Here is a 13,713-nt window from a genome sequence, read left to right on the forward strand (position 1 = left end):
TAAAACTTGTTCTTTCATCTTATACCAGTAATAGTGATGTCTGATTCGACTCAAAGATTTCTTCATGCCCAAATGGCCTGACATCACATTATCGTGGTTGTTTTCCAAAATCAACTTTATCAATGATTTAGGTGTGACGAGTGTCAAGTGTGATTTGGATGGACCTTCATCATACCGCTTGTATAATACATCATCAATTAATACAAGCTGGTCCCACAATAACCACAGATTTCTGATTATTGGACTCTTGTCCTGTATCTTTTCACGATTAGGTCTCACATTTGATTCTTTCATCCAAACCCAAACAACACCAATATCTTTATCTTGCCTTTGAATTGTTGACAGGCTTGATGCAGTCACCCCTAAATTATCTAGAATTGGTCTTCCATTACTTGGTTTGTTCGATTCATTCGAGCTTGCAGTATTTCTTGCCCTTCCTCTTGTGGTTACTTGCCTAACATATTGACAACTAGTACTGCTACACATTTTTACACAAACACATTTGACTGAATGATAGAAGGATCGCATATTCTTAGAAAAGAAAGAGAGAGCAAGATGTATAATCATTAAAACATACCAGATCAGCAGTCTTAGTTCTGAACAATACATCTTACTCTCTTCATCGGGTTCTTGAAATTGGACTTCAGTGTCAGTTGAGGTCGATTTTGTTGCTTGTACTCGTCGCATATTTATAAGTGGCACAACATCTTCATAGTCAATGAAGCTGGACCATGCCAGGTGCTTCCTCTTGCAAGCTGTACAGCCGCCACACGGCAAAGCATCCAAAATAGGTTCGAAGTCATAACAGCTGCATGATTCCGGGCTGCACTGGATTCGTGACAGTGCATAGGCATTGGCGTGACTCTTTCCTGATCGATGCTCCATGACAAAATTGAATTGGGCAAGGATCTCGAGCCAACGGGCCATCTGATCCGTCGGCTCTCGGAAAGACATGATCCGCCTAAGTGACGAATGGTCGGTGCGGATGGTAAACTTGTGTCCCAGCAGATAATGACGAAAATGATGGACAATGTGACGACGGCTAGGAGTTCTCTCCGCGTCACACAATATCGCCGCTGGGTTTTTGTCAGAGTTTTGCTGGCGTAAGCAATGGGACGTTCTTCCATCCTCCCACTCACATGATTGAATTGGATTTGTGACAGCGTTGCACCAATTCCAAATGCAGACGCGTCGGTATCCAAGATGAATCTGCCAGAATTGCTGGGATACGCCATCAGATTGTCACCAGTCAGGGCCTTTTTCAGTTCATCAAAGCTTTCCCACAGTCATCGCTCCACTCAAATTGTACGCCTAGCTTCTCAAGCAGTCGGGTTAATGGACGCGCGATTGTTGAAAAACCCTTAATGAACTTTCGATAGCAAGAGCAAAGTCCTAAGAAGGAACGCACATCTCCTCTTGTCGCTTTCTTCTTGTGTTCGGCATAATGATGTTACACAATTTTCCAAAGAAATATCTGACAATAAAAATATCAATGTACGTGTGCAAGTCCTGATCGCACCGCTGGTCACCAAATGTTACGTTTTCTTTGGGTTAACTTGTTTTGACGCACAAAAGACTCTTCACAATATAGTTCACGATTTCATCTGCTTTATTTTACGAGGGTAGCGTGGTACAAGTTAAGATGTTCTCCTGTTCACTTCAAAATCAAGACTCACTCAATATGTCCAAATCACCATCATCTAGTATTGAACCTACATGTACCAGCAGATCTGATCTCACAGGGACTACAATTGTAACAGTTTATATAAGGAACAATACACCCAATTGCAATCCCTTGAAAACAGAAAGCTTAACAAGAATTAAGTAGTAAACAAAGGATAATCACATGGAGTGTACAAAAGAGCAGAATACATGAAAGAGAGGAGACAACTGAACAGTCCATGGGAAATGCAAACAAATGCTGGAGTAAACCTGTTAAGCAGGAAGGGAGCATTGACTCAGTGGTCATTCCCATATTACTAACATTAATAATATTACATGAACTAAAACCCCTTGGGAATAACAAACAGACTTTACACTTCAATAAGATGGGGCGAATAACAGCTGCTTAATAACTAAGTCATGAAACACAAACTCTGGGCCGTAACAATATATATATATATATAATAATTATTATATCGCCTGAATAAGGAAGGAAAAATTGGAGCTGAGCTTGTATGAGATATGGGAGGAAAGTAGAGTAAGAAACTATAATGTAACTATTCAAAAGAGCTGAGGGGAAAAATTATATGTATATATAAATTGAAAGTGGATAGGAAAGAAAAATCAGTCGTTCCCCTCTTGGATGTTCAGGCCATGAGGTTGGGTGGTGCGAAGTCGTCTCATCCAGAGCTTCTCCCTGCTAGTACGGACTGAGTCAGGACGGGTACCTAAAGATTCGATGCCCTGTAGCATCATGTCAGTGATGGAGTGGTTGGGGAGGTTAAAATGGCGGCCAACTGGAGTGTCCAGCTTTGCTGTGTTGGCGGTGGATCTGTGCCCGTAGAATCGTTTCTTGAGTGTGGTCTTGGTTTCCCCTATGTATTGTACCCTACAAACTCTGCAAGTGATGAGATATACAACATTAGTGGTGGTACATGTGATGTTGCCCTTGATTTGGTGAGACAGGCTGGTAGAGTTGCTGTCACAATGGTCACACTTAACAAGTTTTAAACTATATTTAAACTGTTTTACACCAATAATAGTGGTCAAGTAGTCTTTTGAACATTGTGTATTGTACTATTTGACACAATAATCCACTTATATACATACAGGTAATTTTTTTTATTTTTTTTTTATTTATTTGCACTATAGAGAGGGACATTTTATGGAAGCCCAAGTAATGTTATGTATTATGTATACATTTAAACTCTTGAAATTTCAAAAAGTCAGTTCAAAACATCCGAAGTGTTACTCCAATGCATGAAGTACTCAAAGAACTTGAGAATTTCCAACAAAATTGACATTATTAAAGGCCTGTTAGGGTTCCTATACTGCCCTTGGGAATTCTAGCTGGGAATATTTCCTAGAATTATCACATGGGGGATTTTAGCTAGGAATATTTCCTAGAACTATCACATGGGGGACTTCCCAACTAACAGCTGGTAATAGCTAATAAACAAAGGGTTTTGCAACTTAAGTAATTGAAAGAATGGGTATTAATAGTAACAAGAAGGAGGTACATACAAGTAGTTCAGCTGTTTTGTAAAAGTATCCAAGTTGTGGACTTTGAGCACCTTTGTAGATTTTATATATTATTTTATTGAAGATTTAACAGTTTGGTGTACATACAGAGAGTTATTTATCATTACTTTGTTAGAAACTTGTTGTTTTCATCAGTTTTGCTTGTTTTACAATTGAAAATAAAACAGTGGTGTTAATCAGACTCCATGAGGGTGTATCATTCTTTTAAAGTATCTCTAAAGCATGTGGAACAGAAATGAAAATGATTACATTGAAAGTATCTGTTAAGAAGAAGAGAAAATAGAGAAAACTAATTTTTTTTCATAAAAGTTGATTTAAATCAGTGATTTTTTTGAAAAAAATCAAGTGATTTAAATCGCGATTTAAATCATGATTTAAATCGACATGATTTAAATCAAAGAACCCTGCTTAACTTAATAATAATATTCACACAATGATGTACATTGGTCATGATTAGTACGAAGGAGATGAGAGGTAATTCCGTGGCTCAGGTAAAGTCCCTGTTAGAACCATGCAACTGTATTTGCCTGCGGATTTTCATCTCACCGGAAGCATGTACCAAATGACATCATTTAAACACGTTTACGATCTTGGTTCTGTTTATACTTCCCCAGAAACCCTGATTCTGGACAAATGACATTTAGAAACGCACCTTTTTGTAAGTTTACGATCGGCGTTCTGAGACATCGTTGAAATGAAAGTAAGCATGGATGCAACAGTGTTTTGGACTAATCATCTATGAAAACGCTGATTCTGGCCTGAAAGTGGAAGCATAAACATGCCCTAAGTTTAAATTGTCAAAAGCCATACACTACTAAAAATATCAGGCACACTTTCAGGTCAGGTTCAGAGCACTTGGCTACAAAATCGCTTTGCTAAATTATGTGGTGAATAGTTTAGTTGAGAACACCCAGGCCAAATGTTTTTGTTAGGCGAGCATATTTACCCCGGTCTGGACAGAGTAGGATTTCCCGATAGAGTATTTTGCATGACCCCAGGGGTTGTGAGGCAAGCTCAAGCGCAGAAGCCAGGCTTTAAAAGAAAACATGTTTGGATCGTTCTCAAACATCAACTTCATGGCACTTTACTAAAATGCTCTCTTTCCTCTTCATTTGCTTCGGGGTTACTCTTGTTAATCCTGATGATTGTAGATATTTGGGATTGGATAATCAAGGTTTGCTTTTGATAAAAGTCACCTGAATAAAAATGTTATCTTATTCCTGACAATATATTTCATTATTTTGTAATATGACATCTTTTCTGTTTGAAATTGTAAAGTTGTACTCATTTTGTACAAGAATCATTGCTAGAGAGCTCAAAACATTTTTGTCACGGATGGACATCATCAAAAAGATTTAGGAGGCATTACTTATATAGTAGGTGTCAAAGAATAGAAATTTTCTAAATCCAAGAATTCATGAACGTGATGATGGGAAAGGGTTCATTATCCTTGATTAAAATCCTGACAATTTGGTGATTCGACCCTAATGTATGATGAAGAGACTAATACAGAGTGATGTTTCAGGAGTAGAAGGGCATTAGTTGTCAGGGAATTACATATTGTATGGATGTAATGATGGGAGATAGGAATTTTCTCGTCACGTTTATCCTTGATTCAAGATCAAAAAGATGATGCCAGTTGTGATGAAAACCAAGGTGAGTTTTCAAGGGAGAGATGATGAAAGGTTTGTGGGGGGGGGGGGGGGGGCATTAGATTTCAAAGATTCCAAATACATTCATGACAATGGATGATAGATGGTAATAGCCCATTAAACAGTGAATTGTCATTATCCTTGACTCTAAACCTGTTAATTTGGCGATTCCCATTGGATTATCTATAGATGGGTATTGAATAGCTAGGATGAATTTTCAAGGTAGATCACTGGAACAGGTTTTAGGAAGCATTAGTTGTGAAAGAGTAGAGCTTACCAGGTCGTCAGGAGCGAGAGGGATGACAAGCGACTGATGTAATAGTATCGCTGAACCCCATTGCTTCGTTTAGCACCCAGGGGCACCCTTATCAGAGATGTCAGCTAGTCTGTTTACTAGACCTTGTTGTTGACAAAGGGACTAATAGGTGATGTTTGGATGATTTGTAAACCATATTACCAGTTTACAATTCCCAAGGGTAGAAGGCAGTTTGACCCCCAAAAATGCTGAAAATTACCATGAGCTTCAAAACAATTCAAGTTGATTTGAAATGAAGCAGAGAATATCACCCCTCCCCCATAGAAACCCACCCCCTTCAGTAGGCCTGACCATCATCATCCTTCAAGCAAATGCTTTTTTCCATCACAATTTATCTGACAATATCGTATATGAAAGTAATTATGGTGGTAAGTGATTTACTCTACACTCCTGCTTTAATAAAACCATGTCATGCCAAGCATTTGCATATATACTGCTACCCAATTTTAAAATGAAAAACAAAACAAAAAATAGTAATATGGACATCTTATCAAGTGTGTACTGAAAACGTAATGGTTGTATAAATGGGATAATTTACAAAATTTGGTTCTTAGTAAGCATCCAAGTTTGCACAGAAAGATCTATGATTTATAGATCTCTAAACTTCTCCATTATTTGAATCATGTTACCAGAAAATGAGACTCCTGCGTACAATGTTTTCTAATTCATCTCATTTGATTAACCTCATGAGTACAAGTAGTGCAATTCCAACACCACCGCTAGCCAGTTGCCCATCAAATCAAATAAGATTGGGGGAATAAGTTAGGAATGCTTGAAACGGGTAACTTGATCCCGAGTTGTGAAATTTCTTCTCTCTCTGTGAGGTCTTCTTACAAAAATGGCATTATTCATCATTCCAATATTTGTGAAATTAAAGAATTGGCTGGGGTTTCATCTCTGAAATGTGAAACCGTATTGCCATCCAGGGTATGTTGAAATCTAATTATGAATTGTATCTGCGATGTCGACCTCATTTGGATTATACTAGAATACAGGTCATGTGAGTCAGGTTGAGATTAGGGTTTGAATTGGACCGGACAATTTGATAGATATAAATACTGGTATTTTGATAGCCATTCTGTTTGGTTATTACGTTTTTACAGTCTTAATTGATTGCACCAACCTGTAAAAGAAAACTAAATGATGGATAGTTTCAAAACAATTGTAGGCATATTTGTAATTTTTCACAAAACATATATGAATGAATAGATTGTGTACGTATAAAGTATAAACATTTAGATACCAGAAAAATTTAACTCTTGTGAAACATTGAAAATCATGTTTTTCTGAAACTATATACAGATCCTTGCACAGTATTCAAAATTCAGATTTTCAGATCTAATTAATATGCATTCTCAGTTTCACTTTTGGGGAAAGTTTTAGAAATTTCTATATTTTTATACTACATGTATACAGATATGGTGTAATTTAATACTATTGCATTGAGTTTCAATGTTTATTGAAAGTGGGAGTGAACTGTATTTCTCTTGATTAGTTTAATATATAGACTTACGTTATAGATTTTATAAACAAACATAGCAGGCTGACAGCAGACATGTGGAGATGTGTTCAGACACAACAATTTGATTCTAAAACGGTATGGCTACTGGTATACCATAGCAAATGGTATACCATAGCCAGGGTGACCCTAGTTATAAAAAAAAAATGGTTAAAAGAGTTTTTTTTTCTTTTCACAATTTCTTTTTTTTTTTCTTTTAACTTGTCAGATTTTTGGAGAAGAAAATGTCAACAGGCTATTTTTTGATAATTTGAACCAACCTCCCAAAATCTCTTGTAAGGTCTTATTAAAGCGTTCCTGTAACTGTAAATAGGTTTATGTTTCTGAATCAAATGCCAACCCAAACTCGTGTTTCAGCAAGTAAAAGGGCAAATGACATAATCAATTGCAAACAATGATGCTACCGGTAAATGCTCTTAATCAGAAACAAATAAAAGAACAAAAACAGTATTTATCTGTAATTTTGATAAATTGGGGTCATAGCATTACTCTGAAATGAACTCACTAAGGAATCTAGTATAGAACATTATTGGGCAGGGTTTAGGTAAAGTATATACAGGAAATTTGTGACCATAGCACATGCAGCAATAAACTCTGCATATCTTTAAAGCCCCCATCACACTTATTCCGAATCAAGCAGAATCAGCTGGAATTAAATGACTATTGTTCGACCACAAACTGGTCAAGTTATAGAAAAAAATTAAAATACATAGAATGCATTCAGAATGCACTAAGAATGTACTTTGAACACCGTTCGCTATTCTTTCCACTTCGAACGCACCTCAAAAATTTTGAACATGACCTAAACGTTTTTAGTGCCCATAAGAACTGGCCCGAATATTCCGAATGCAAATATAAAACAGTCAGAATTTTTAGAATGCCCCTCGAATATCCAAGAACGCAGCACAAATTTTAAACCTGACTCCATTGAGGCTCATTTCGACTCTAGTGTGACTAGTGTGACTAGTGTATGATGAGTTTCCTGGTATATTTACCTTATTAGAACTCCAGTTTGGTGAATTCGGACCCCAACCCATAATTTTTCTAGATTTTTTTATCTTTATTCATTCCCCCTGATTCTGCTTGATTCCTGCTGATTCCTAATAAGTGTGATGGGGGCTTAACAGTTTTTTTATTAAATCATTCAAGATTGGTGTGTAAATGGTGTGTGAAGAGACTGAGTGGGTGTTGTATAGAGGAAGGATGGGGGAGGGGAAGAATATAGATTTACAAGGAATAAGCAGTGATATACATCGTCAGTGATTTTACGAAGCGGCTCAAACCTAATTTTCTGTCAAATTTTCGAAATTTAATATTTTGCATATTCTGAAAGCTCATGATTCACTCTACTTTTTTGCCAAATTTCAGATTAAAATTTGTATCATTTAAAGAATAAGAGCATATTTAATTTTTTTACAAACCGGCTCAACCCCCTACTTTGATTTTACAAACTGACTCAAACCATTTTTTGTATACTATAAAGTCTCTGGAATGGTGCGCCAAGGTCAAAGACCTGACCTAAATACTGCGCATATGGGGTTTGTGCCTCTAAAAAAAATGTGCATCGCATGAATGATTTTACGAACTGGCTCAAACCATGGTTTGCACAGGGTTTGTGCCGCTAAAAAAACAGTGCGCATGCTGCGCATGATTTTACAAACTGGCTAAATCCCCCTGATTTGAGTAAAAGTTAGCAGCTTCATTTTAAAATATTGAAAGAATGAATACGAATTGCCGAAAAATTATAGTATATTACAAAAGATTAGTATAAATAACTGATCTTGTTTCTTTCAAAGTGCGAGCGTCTGAAAAACATCCAAACTTTGAACGTGATTTTCTCGAAATCATGTTTTGAAGTCCAGCCGAGGTTTTGAGCCAGGTCATAAAATCATGGACGATATATGGGATGTGTGAATCAATATGAAGAGAGGAAAATTTTGAAAAATAGAGTATTAGGGAATAAAGGAAATTTACTCTTTTCAGTCAACTTCTAAAGGCTGAGTGAAAAAGACTGATAGGAAAGATAGAAGAAGGCAAAATTGTGGAGGAAGAAAATATGAATTGCCTTTAGAAAGGTCAAGGGGGGGGGGGATGGGGGCAGACATATAATAAAATGTTGATAACAGATAATCTTAAATATTCAAGGGAATCTTGAAAGAAATCGCAATGAGAAAATTGAAAGAGAAAGATTGAAGTGAATAATTTCCCATGATAACCCCTTGTCTGGTGAAATCTGTCATTCCCATGGGCTTTTGTGCAGAGACCATCCAAATCCAATAGGCAATGTCTTTATATAAAGATACATTATACTGCTATGAATATGGTTAAATCCACTTTTTAAACTCTGTCATCTTCTATCAGACTTGATTTCCCGCCAACATCAGATTTTTTAATCACAAAAGCCGACCCAGATTGATTCTTTCTGTGAATTCTATCACAGGCAGAATGAATACCTGATGTTTATAATTTGAAGTGATTCTCTCTCCCATTCAAGGTGGAATCTTTATGAAATGATGATAGTGATGTGAGAGAGAGAGTTGACATTGCCTCGAATAGGTTTGAATTGAATGTAAATTTATGTAAAAGTGACCAGTTTTAGGCAGAAAAAAATCCTTGGTTGGCATTTATACGTTCAGTTGACAGTGTAGCCATAGAGCAGTACAACAGCCTTCTATAATTGTATAAATATTATTCAAAGCGAATCAAAACTTCAAATCATCATCTTTAACTGAGTGTTGAAACAATTCAAACATGGTTTTAATGACCATTGCAAAAGTATGATTGACTGGAAAGATAAATGCTTTTGTCAGGGGAAAATATGAATAAAGAGTGGACATTTTTTATGAATTGAGGAAAAAAGTGACTGTTAAACCTGATTTTATTACTTTTGGAAACAAAAGAATAAATATTGAATTATATCAATTGGGAATCAAAGGGATGCTTTACACTTCTTGTAAGGCTCCACTCTTATTCTGGATCAGCACGAATCTGGAGAGCAGAATCAGTTGGAATGAAAAAAAAAAATCAGGAAAATTGAAGAGGGGGAGGGTTATTATAATTCACCAAAGTTAAGTTTTATATGGTAAATTGACCAGGTAACTCATCAAACATGCGTCTCTCTACAGGCAAAATGTGCTTCAATGGAGTCAGATTGAAAATTAGTGCTACGTTCTTGGAATTTTGAGGGACTTTCTAAAAATCTGATTGCATTCTGAGTGCATGCAGAATATTTGTGCCAATTCCGTCTCGAATGTTTTGGTCAGGTACCCAATTTTCAAGGTACTGTACATTCAAAGTGGAAAGAATATTGAATGGTGTGTGCAGTACATTCTGGGCCCCGTAACACAAAGGTTTGCGATTAATTGCTAAATGAAATGGCCTATTAAGATCAGTGTTGCATGCACATTTTGCTCAGTAGACTGACCAGGAACCGATCAGAAAGTTTCTTTCAAATTAACAATTAATCGCAAACCTCTGTGTTACGGGATCCTGAATGCATTCAAGTATTCTCACAACATTCTAGCAGCATTTGAAACACATTGAATGCATTGGGAGAGCTAAATAGAGGGGGGATAGATACTTGACCAGCTGGTGGTCGAACACCAATCATAGAAAATAAAACAGTATACCATTTTTGTCTCTTATGATTGATTCTCACTCTTCCCCCTATCTTTTCTCATCTATTTACAGAGTTTTCCATTAATGCTGCAGTATAGATCAAGACAAGAGCTTCATGTATGACAGCAAGCCATTGTCTTTCCCAAAGACGAGACTCAATTGCTGCAAGAACTAGACCAATTTGGGATTGGAAAGACAAATGCACTATGGACTTCTTTCAGATTAGGATAATGGACATGATGGACTATCCTGAGAGGATGAACAATGACTATTTTTATGAAATCTTGAGAATACAACTATCAAATAGCCGAAAACCTGCCATCTTGTGTGTATATGTATATATGAATATATTAATTGGATTACGGAAGGTGTTGGAGATGGTCACGCTCCGAACATTGGTTGTCGGAGGACCCTGTGTTTTTTATGTGATTATCATGTTGCTTCCCCGGACCCAAGGATTCCTCTTCCCTTTGCCGACTACTGAAGAGCCAGACTTGTCATGCCGTTTGACTGATTTATGTTTCTGTGTGAGGAAAGCTGCGCAGCCTGTACTTGATATCCAGTCCTGCGACCTGTATTAGATTCCTGTGTAATCTGCAACATAGTTTGTTCAGTATCCAGCAGCATTCGCCCCATTCATGATCTTCAGAGAATTACAGAGAACCAGGAGTCTTGCAATCTTGGAGCACTTTGATGAAGAACCCTTGTAAGTCTGACTAACAAAGACAATTCTTGGTTCCCAAACAACTACCTTCTCATTCCAAATTGATGTTCCTGTTTTTGATTCCTTGATGCTGCAACACATTAACAGAGAACTTCATTTTGATCTTACTCCCAAAACATTTTTGTTTGTATAGTTATCTAGTAATCTGGTGTTATGCTTTATGTTATGAGATAAATATGTCCACCAATAATAATGGATGCAGATTCTTTTCAAACTAATGCATCATTTTACAAACTTTTTCACCTGCACAGCAAAAGCAAAGCGTAGATGCTCCTTTCCCAGGAGGCGGTGCCTTCACAGCACAATCTTAACCTCAGGAACTTTTAAAAAATTGACTTGCCTGCATAGCCAAGGTGAAACATTTATGTACATGTAGGCCTACTATGTGTACTTTTAACTGCTAACCATTTAAATTCAGTTGAAATCGGTTGAAAGCCCGGGGGGTGGGGGTACTTTAATTATGAAATGATACCTTTGTGCTGCACCAAAAATCGGGGGCTCTTGAACTAAACTTTGGTCTTAAAATGAGGGTCTCCGGAACTGCTCTAGTATCAGTGATTGCTTGAAATACAATGCTCTGGAATGGCATAAATTCTAAGTTTTGGAGCGTTGCATGAAATTGGTCATGACGTTTCTGCTCGATGAACCAATCAGCGGCCTCTGAATCGCTCTGCAGAGCTTTCGCTGTCATTTAACGCAGTCAATGGCAATTTGCTACTGTGCTGCGCTGACGAGTGGGCACCGGCCTAAAAAACAAAAATTTGAGGGTCTTCTGAATGGGAAAAAAAATTGTAATTTCTATGGCTTTCTAAATTGGTGATGCTCTGAAATGGAAATTTAGGCTGAAAATGGGGGTCTCAACCGCGGCACATACGTATCATACATTATACTGAGTGATCCCCTCCCCCCCCCCCCCCCCCCCGGGTTGAAACTGGTTCATACTGGTTGATAAGCAGATCCATCCACCCGCATCCACTTCCCAAATGCCAGCTCACTGCCACTCCTTTAATAGTAATATGCTTGAGGATATCCACCTCTACCAAATTCAGTGGCGTGTCCTCTGTTTTACTTCCTCTATATAAAATGTTAATACATAATGGATATTTTTATGTTTTTTTGCCATTTTGTACTAATCTCCCAAAAGTTCATAACTACTTGTAAGACTCTAAAATGTCACTGTATGATGCTCAATTGGTATCAGTAGTCTGGTGAGGGTTTCTAGAAAATGGAAAATATTGACAAAGGTAATATTTGTCATGCATTAAGATGTAATTGCAATGGAAAGACAACTTTAAAATCAATCCCCCTAAAGCTGTAATAGTTTGAGAAGAGTTCATCTTGCTTTTGTATTATTTCATGCCATCTTATCATGATCTTTGGGGGTAATCCAAATTGTTTCCCTCAAGTATTTACATTGTAAATGATACTTCCTCCCAACGGCTTATAATAGAGATATTGTTTATGTTCTAGCAATTACTTGCACCATCCTCTTATTTCTTCTCAGCTTGTCATATTCTTGAGATCAAGACTTCCTTATCATTGCAGGATTTGACGAGTTTTTTTTTATACATCAAATACTTCTGATAGGGAACAGGGAATTTTCTTCAAGTATCCCTGAAAATAAAAATCTACAATATTTGTATCCATAATAATGGTTATTTATTAGGTATTAGGATCATGTTAAATCAATCAACCTCGTAAAGTGATTAATGGTTACTGACAAATTGAAGATTAATGATGGATATCATATTTGATATTAGATTACATGTATAAGGGGATTCCAATCTTAGTAATAGAATAATTTCATGCAAACAGAAAAAAAAGAAAAATGGATCAGTGAAAGTTTGAAAGAAATCGGACGACATACATGTATAGAGTTATTGATGTTTGCAAATGTTTGGTCATAATTCAATAAAATTTAAATAACAAACTTAATCTGTTTTGGAAATATGTAGAATTCTCCACCTACTTTATTATGTTTAAATGGACGAGTTGCATAAAAGTGCTTCTTTATAAAATCATGTGTCATAATTTAGAACATAATTTCATTCATAAGTAAGGTATGATGAAGAAAGAATTGGTATAATAATCATGTTGAAAGAGAATGATCAGACTTGAAATATCATGGACATAATGAAATTGTATTGTACAGACTACATACATGTATTAAGGTATTTATCATAATTGACTTATATGTAATGTACATGTTTGTATGTATGTATATCTTGATGAGAAGAAAAGAACTGGTAATTGCGCAATCGGTCTGCAATGGTGGTGTATTGTACAGCAGCAGGGGTGTGAGTGGTCACAAATAAAAAGATCTGAAAAAAGCTAAAACTTGTAGAAAAAGTCTGAAATAGAAAGAGCTCCTATACTTTTTGTACAGAGGAAAGCCAAAAATAAGCTGAAATTAAGCTGAAAATCAAAACGAAAAAAATCTGAAATCAGATAAAAATCTGAACTCTCGCACCCCTGCAGCAGACATATTATATGAATTGGTGATTTGTTGTGGATCATTATGGAAAAGTGATGATATGGGATCTTGACCTTTCATGTCTTGTTAGTGGTATACATGTGTTTGAAGAAAAAAAAGAGTTAAAGACTTGTTTGAGCTTGCATGACACCTGCAACAATCTAGTGTACATCAGTGTACATAGTCACTGGATGTGAGGTAACAGCC

The sequence above is a fragment of the Lytechinus pictus genome, chromosome 12 (assembly GCF_037042905.1).
Source record: "Lytechinus pictus isolate F3 Inbred chromosome 12, Lp3.0, whole genome shotgun sequence".
Taxonomy (NCBI): Eukaryota; Metazoa; Echinodermata; class Echinoidea; order Temnopleuroida; family Toxopneustidae; genus Lytechinus; species Lytechinus pictus.